Source organism: Vicia villosa, linkage group LG1 (assembly GCF_029867415.1).
Source record: "Vicia villosa cultivar HV-30 ecotype Madison, WI linkage group LG1, Vvil1.0, whole genome shotgun sequence".
Taxonomy (NCBI): Eukaryota; Viridiplantae; Streptophyta; class Magnoliopsida; order Fabales; family Fabaceae; genus Vicia; species Vicia villosa.
Window position 1 is genome coordinate 69,582,966 of NC_081180.1, and position 7,563 is coordinate 69,590,528.

Here is a 7,563-nt window from a genome sequence, read left to right on the forward strand (position 1 = left end):
ATTAGAGCCCCTATTTAACCTCATTTTAAAAGTGGAAAAGATTTATGAGGCCCTATTTAGTTACGGCTTAACTGTAAAAAATTTGAGGCCCTGTGCGGTAGCCCACCTTGCACGCCCTCAAAGACGGCCCTGAGTTCTTCTCTTTTCAAGAAAATCTTTCTCTCTATTCTAGCATTTTTTTTAGGTTTAATTTTTCTATTTGTCTAACAGTATCGGTCAGTTAAGACATATTTCTCAATTGTTGACTTACAATTTTATTTTGAACAACATAATTCAATAAAATAATTAATAGTTTGCTCGATTCAACTAAAATTATTTCTGTTACAAAAAATTGTTATACGATATCATATACAATATGTATTAAAAAAAGGATTATCAAATGGAAATTAAAAATGACTTTAATTATTTCTTTTTTTCTACGAAAATGTACATTTCCGATTACTTAATTTATATATATTTTTATTTTATTTTTTTATTAATTATTACATTATTATATTTATTTTATTTTTTTATACTATTATTTCTTTTACTATAATTAAACATCTTCTTTTTTATTAGATTTATTTAAAATAAAGTGTTATCAGTATTTCAATATTTATGAAAATATACAAAGCTTATTTTCCTGAAAAAGCATAAAAATTCAATGAAAAACAAAAGTGGCTACCCAATAACCAAATTTATGGGTACCGGTTTACCAACATTCTTACAAATGGGCCACCAGAACCAAATTTTAGTATTTGGGTTGGATTTTATAAAATGGAACAATTTGGTTAGCAATTTGGTTGTAGGTAACCGGTTTTTTTGCACACCTCTAACTATTGTAGTAATCTAAAGACTCATTTGATTTTCTTTGCATGCAGGCTAAGTATGTGATGTTAGCATTCATTTCGCCTCTAAAAAAATTGTTCATAGAAAATTATTTCCAAGTGACCCTAATTAGGGATCGAGTTAGGAGGTAAAATGGTGAATCAATTGAACACATTTAATTAGTGAACTAGGGAAATGTTTCAATTTTAGGTATTTGTCATTGTCTAAGTCCCCATACTAAATTTGGTAACTAGCCATGTGCTTTGCCTAGGGGTATTCGCGGTGCGGTTTGAGTACTTTTGACGTAAAAAATCATCTGAACTGCAAGAGGAAAAAGTGCGCGGTTCGGTTTGGTTCGGTTGACTTTTAGAAATAAAACGAACCAAACCAAACCAAACCAATGCGGTTTGGATTGATTCGGTTGGTTCGGTTTTTTTTTTTACAAAAATTTATTGAGTCATACATACACATATTGATGACAACATAACTTTGTATTTAGTCATTTATGCATTATCAAATAACAACAAAATTCATCATATTTGGATAATAACTTTCCATTTAATATACAAAATAAATAATAGATAAAAGTGAAATAAAAAACATAAAATAGTAGCATAAAATAATATCAAAAATATTATAATAAAAAAAAAGAAGAAGAGATGAAATATTAGAGAAGATGAAAAAGAAAGAACACAAGAGATGCAATTAGTTAAGAAGATGAACATCAAAAACGTAATTGGAAGAGAGAACAATAGAATAATAATAATAAGATGAAAAAGAAAGTACTCAAGAGATGAAATACTAGAAAATAATATGAGAAGAAGGTGCAATACCGCTTGGAGGGATTTGAGAAGACTTAAACTGAAACCTTAAGTGTGAGAAAGAGAAAATCATTCGTAATCGTAAGGCTAAGACATAATAGGTTTGATATTGGATTAGATATAAGTTAATTGAAGTTTGGGGGTTGTAACATAATGCGGTTTGGTTTGGTTTGGTTTGGTTTGTAAAATACAAACCGCAAACCGAACTGCGCGGTTTGTTAAAAAATGACCCAAACAAATCCGAACCAAATGCGTTTTTTTGCGGTTTCGGTTTGGTTTGGTTCGGTTTTGCGGTTTTCTATTGGGCCGGTTTGGTTTTGAACACCCCTAGCTTTACCATAGTTTATTTCTCATTCACCAAAAAAACTTTGGGAATTTAGAGATCTTTTTCTCTCGAGAGCTCTCTATTTGCAAGGCTACATCGGAAGGCAAAAACAAAGTTAGATATATTCACATAACCCACATTGAATTCATGCATCACTACTATAAAAAATACATTCATATCAATGTATTACTGCGACTATTTAACCAACTAAAGTAATATACGTTCGTTAGACGCCTTTATTTTTTATTTGTAAATAACATATAACACAATTCTTTTAAATAACCATTGTGATATGTGAAGTAGTGACACGCTTCGAATCTGCACACCTGCAATTTTATATATTTTTCTTAAAAAAATGACGTGTTTTCTTAATTTCTATTTATAAATAAAAATTAAACAATTTTCACCACAGTCCATATTAAGAGCCGTAGTTAAATATTATAACATTTCACCACGGTTCTTTTTATCAACCATAGTGAAATATAATTCCTTTAAAATCTAACTAATATTAGTTCAGAATAGACCGCGCCCAAAATTGTAGTTTTTATATTATTGTTTTTGTTGGAATTAGTAAAAGGTTTAAGTTATTGTTGAGGTATGTTGTTGTTTTGTTAAGGTAGTTTGTTGCTTATGTTAAGGTAAGTTGTTGTTTTTTGTTTTTTATGAATGTTGTTGTCTGTGTAATTGTAGATATTTTTTATTAGGTTTGTTAAGTTATTGTTGTTTTGTTAAGGTAATTTGTTATTTATATTAATGTAAGTTGTTTTTTTTTATAAATATTGTTGTTTGTGTTATTGTAGATGTTTTTTTATTAGGTTTGTTTAAGTTATTGTTGAGGTATGTTGTTGTTTTGTTAAGATAATTTGTTGTTTATTATAATGTTTTATGTTGCACATAACCTTGCCTAGGGCGATAACTCAGGACCACCCTCGAAAAGAGCGACTGTGCAAGGTTGCCTGAAGGGATATACCTCCTGGCTACTGTGTTTTCATCACCCATGGGAAGAGGAAACATATGATAAGATGTGTCTTGGATAGTGGAAACGTCAAGATAACTACTGACCCACGTATCCCTTGGGAGTATGAATTCAACTGTCTACCTTTTAACCAGGCGGGCGACAACATTTTTCAAGAAAGTCCTAGGAATTCAAAATTCCTACAGATACCTCATCCTTCAGAGGAGAGGGGGACAACTCTCAAGTAACGACTTACTTAGACCCATTTAAACACCACTTAGAGAGCACTGTGGTTTGAGTAACCCTAACAATATCACTCCAATCGCCCGCCTGCGACCTAGCAGAACGAGCTAACAACAGGATCTCTCACCTCACGTGAGCTGGTCCCTTTACATCCTAAAAAACCACTGAACAGGGTTACTCGCCACTGTGGGCTAGCCCTCACCCCCAAACGTGTAATATAGCTACTAGGGCTTTGAGTCTGCATGCCCTTGCAAGGGGAATACGCACACACCTGTACTTATTTTGGACAGTACAATGGTGCCCAATAAAAGTAACATGGGCCACACCTCTAACTCATACCCTTTCTTCTTTTCTCAGGAGATGAATTGCATGAACCCACTTATATGTTTAAGTTTTTTTTGCAATATTCTCTTTTGTATTTTGAATTATTCATAATAATACGAGTATGATGTTTTTCTTTTCCTAAATTTCTAAAATGCCCTTGTTTTATATATTAATTTCTCGCAATGCATCTTTACCCGCCTTTTTGATTTTGACAAAGGTGGAGAAGTATACTCTCAAGGAGGATAAATTTTCTATCTAACCCAGAAGGAGTCTAATCACTCAAAATATATCCATATTGTTTCTTTTACCACCTCCCATGAGAGACGCGTTGTCATCATAAAAAAAGGGGGAGAATGTGGAACCTTGTTTTACAAGTGATAAACCTTTAACCAAGACATCGGCTTTTAATGATGACAACTACAAGGACAACAAATGATAAGTCAAGCATAGTACTTAAGCATTTAAATATGCAAACAAAAGTGTTATGATTTAATGAACTTGACTATCTGAATAAGGCAAACAAAGTAGAAATAGTCTAAAGCCTCAAGTGATCTCAAGAAGTGTCAACTCAAAAGATAGTATTTGACAAAGAGCTTGTAGAAAAGGAATTAATCTACTAATTTAGTGAGTGAACTTATGTAAGCGAATACGCTTTTCCATAAAATTATAAGACTATAAGTATACACACACTAAAACCTTTTTCAAAACGCTTTACCAAAAGAAAACACTTTGAAAAACATATGGAAGTTATATTAGATGAATCAAGAGAAAATAGCCATGAGTGAAATTTTGACTTTTCTAATCGATTAGAACAAATAGCCAATCGATTAGAAATGCACAAACTTGAGGCCCAATCTAGTTTGAATGAACCTTTATTCTATACAACGACTATATATCTTAAACTTTCATTTTGAGAACTTATAATCAATTTTTTAACTTCTAATCGATTAGCTAATGGAAAAATGCATTGATTGCAAATTCCTTTTTGGCAAACCTCAAGCCTATAAATGTAGACTCCTTTTCTTATTTTAAACCATCTAGAATCATGTTTTGACACTTCCATCTCTTACACACTCTCTCCCTCTAAAGTTTTATGTAAATGTCTCTCACTAGATGTTATAGCCAAGTTCTTTGGTGAGAAAAGTTTCTTTGTGAGTGAGGATAATTTTGTAATTCTAGAAAGGGTAGAATTGTAAAATTCATCAAGGGAATCTTTTATATACACATTGGTCGAATACTGTCCAATTAGGAATTATTTGTGGTTCAAAGCTAAAACCAATAAAATCTTGGGTTTGGGGATTGCGTGATATGTTCTAAGTTTTGGTTAAAGATTTGCCATAGTTAAAATATTTATTGGTTCTTGGTTAGCATGTTCAAAACCAAGATAAGTTGAAGATTAGCCTGATCTTAAAATCTTCATAAGTTAGAGATCAGCCCGGTCAAAATCTTGTAGGTTATTTGGTTTGTCCTAGTAAAACCAAAGGTACTAAGCTCAGATATTCTGGAACTTAAAGACTAACCGCTCCAAGGTCCTTGTTCGCGGAAAGGAGACTAACCGTTTAATCCACCATTGGGAAGGAAGATTTTCCACTTCACTCTCAGCAATATAATGAAGAAAAAATGCAAACTCTCATAGTTATCGTCTTATAATATTTGGTTGAAAATCAACCATGATTTCTTTATATAAGGGGGTTCGTGAGCCTTTCATACTAAAAGCTCTCAACTATTATTGGAAACTCTCAAGACTAATTCTTGGGGCCGGGACTAAGTCGTTATTGACTGAACCTATATAATTCTTGGTGTTCTTCTTCTTCCCTTAATAATTTAATTTCTACAATTTACTTTTTGTTGATTAGTTTTTGAAAATATTTTTAAACTTTGATTTGACTTGCCAAAAGTTTTCAAAACCAAGTTTTTCAAAACCACGTAATTTACCCCCTCTTGTATGTGAAGTCTCAAGTCTAACAGGGCATACTATCCTACACAACGTGTTGGTCAAGATTATTAACCAATGAGTTTATGATTTCTAGTGGGAAGTGGATGAGGAGACAAATGAGGAAAAACGATGGATTTAGAGAGATCTGTTACCTGACCTAAATTTGAGTGATCAGATGGAAACATGGTAAGGAAAGGGAAGCGAAGCTCATGAAAGACAACATCCTTGGAGATGAACACCTTCCCAGTTTTGCTAAGACACTTGAATCTTTTGTGTTGGGATGGGACTCCTAAGTATACATATTTTTGACTTTTGAATTCTAGTTTATTCCTTTTATAAAATCTTGTAAAGGGAAAGCAGGAACAACCAAACATTTTAAAAGACTGATAGTTGGGTATCTTGTAATATAAGGCATGAAATGTCGAGTGTTTAAAAGCAAGCCTAATGGCAGGAAAATGAGCATGACCTAGCCTATAATGCCACAATTAACTAGTTCTAGGCTTATTTATATCAGATATAGAACACGAATTGAACTAACAAGCTTATGCAAAGAAACATAACTATAATGACTCGGAAAACAACACCTTGAAGGTTTCACAACCAATTGTGAAAAGCAATACAAGGCACTTGAATCAAGGTAGCCTACAATTAGAGTGAGCTAAGAAACATGAGATTTAACATAACGTTTATCAATAATAAATTAAATTACAACACCATAGTCTTTTGAGAATTTGGAAATTGAAAGTAAGTTTCTTGTTATGCAAAGAACATAGAGTATATCACTTAGAACAAGAGTAAATATATGATTGTTTTTGGGAATCACACAAGAAAATCCTACACAATTAATGGCTAAGGACTGGCCATTTGCAACACACACACACGACTATGACCTGTATATGGTTTCTTGGTGTGCAAGAAATAAGCATAGAGAGTAAGATGATGAGAGGCACCTGAATCAATAAACCACACTCGTTTTTCAAGTTCCTTAGGGTAAAAGTATTCATGAGCATATGCCATCATAACTATGTTCTGTGAGTCAGAGGTTAGACTGAGCATGTGATAGAGTGAATGCTACATCAAACATATGCCAACATTCAACAACATGGCCATATTTGCCACACAACTGAAAATTAGGTCTATTACGCGATGAGGAGCAACCTCTACCACGACCCTCAAGTCCCCAGCCATGGTTGCATGCAAAGTCTCACGCACCCCATATGTTTGTTGATTTGAGTGAGACATATTTATAGATACATTAGACAATTCTTGCCTGGATTTATCAAGTTGCACTTCCTGCACATAGAGAAGAGCTTCAACATCAAAAAGAGTTAGAGGCTAGAATTTCCATATATTTGCATGCCAAACAGATTATATTCCTACTGTAAATCATCAAGTATAAAATCAATTTGATCTTGCTGTGTGTTTGAATCTCCAACAAATAGAAGCGAATTTGCAATATCTTTCACTCGAAGCAAATATTGAGGGATGGATTTGTTGCCTTTCTTTATGGACTTCAACTCAACACGAAGTTATCTAACTCAGAATTTTATATGAGCATTGAAGTACCTGTGAATCTTATCCCACACTTCAAATGCATGCTTACACGATAACACTCATCGTAACAATTCATAGTTGGTAGAGATATGCCATACAAACACAGTTTGATCCTACACAATCCAAGCTTTTTATTCTCCGTACACCTTACCTTTAATCTGATCTTGTTCAGAATTGAATTTTTATGGAATTTGATAATTCACTATGATCTTGTGCACTCTTTAAGTGAGAATGACTCATTCAACTTATTGATTCCACACGAGGTAGTTGTTGTGTTGAAGTTTAATAGAGGATTTTGGACGAAAGTGACGCGACAAAGATGAATTAGAAGTGTTTATGCTAATTGCTAGCGAATGTTGAAATAAACTTCCAACATTTGTAGTTGGAGATGATTCACCCATGGCAGCAATATCAAGGAAGATGATGAAAATGCAGTTCTTGGAGGTTGTGACAATTGTAACAAAAAACAGTTACAATTGGGAAGTCCGAGAGAGTCGGGATCACCAATGGGACCAATGCTCCAGGACCACAAGAGAGGAAGACACCACATATCAACCCAAAACCTTAATGTGTTAGGTAAATGAGTCATCTCTCTTAT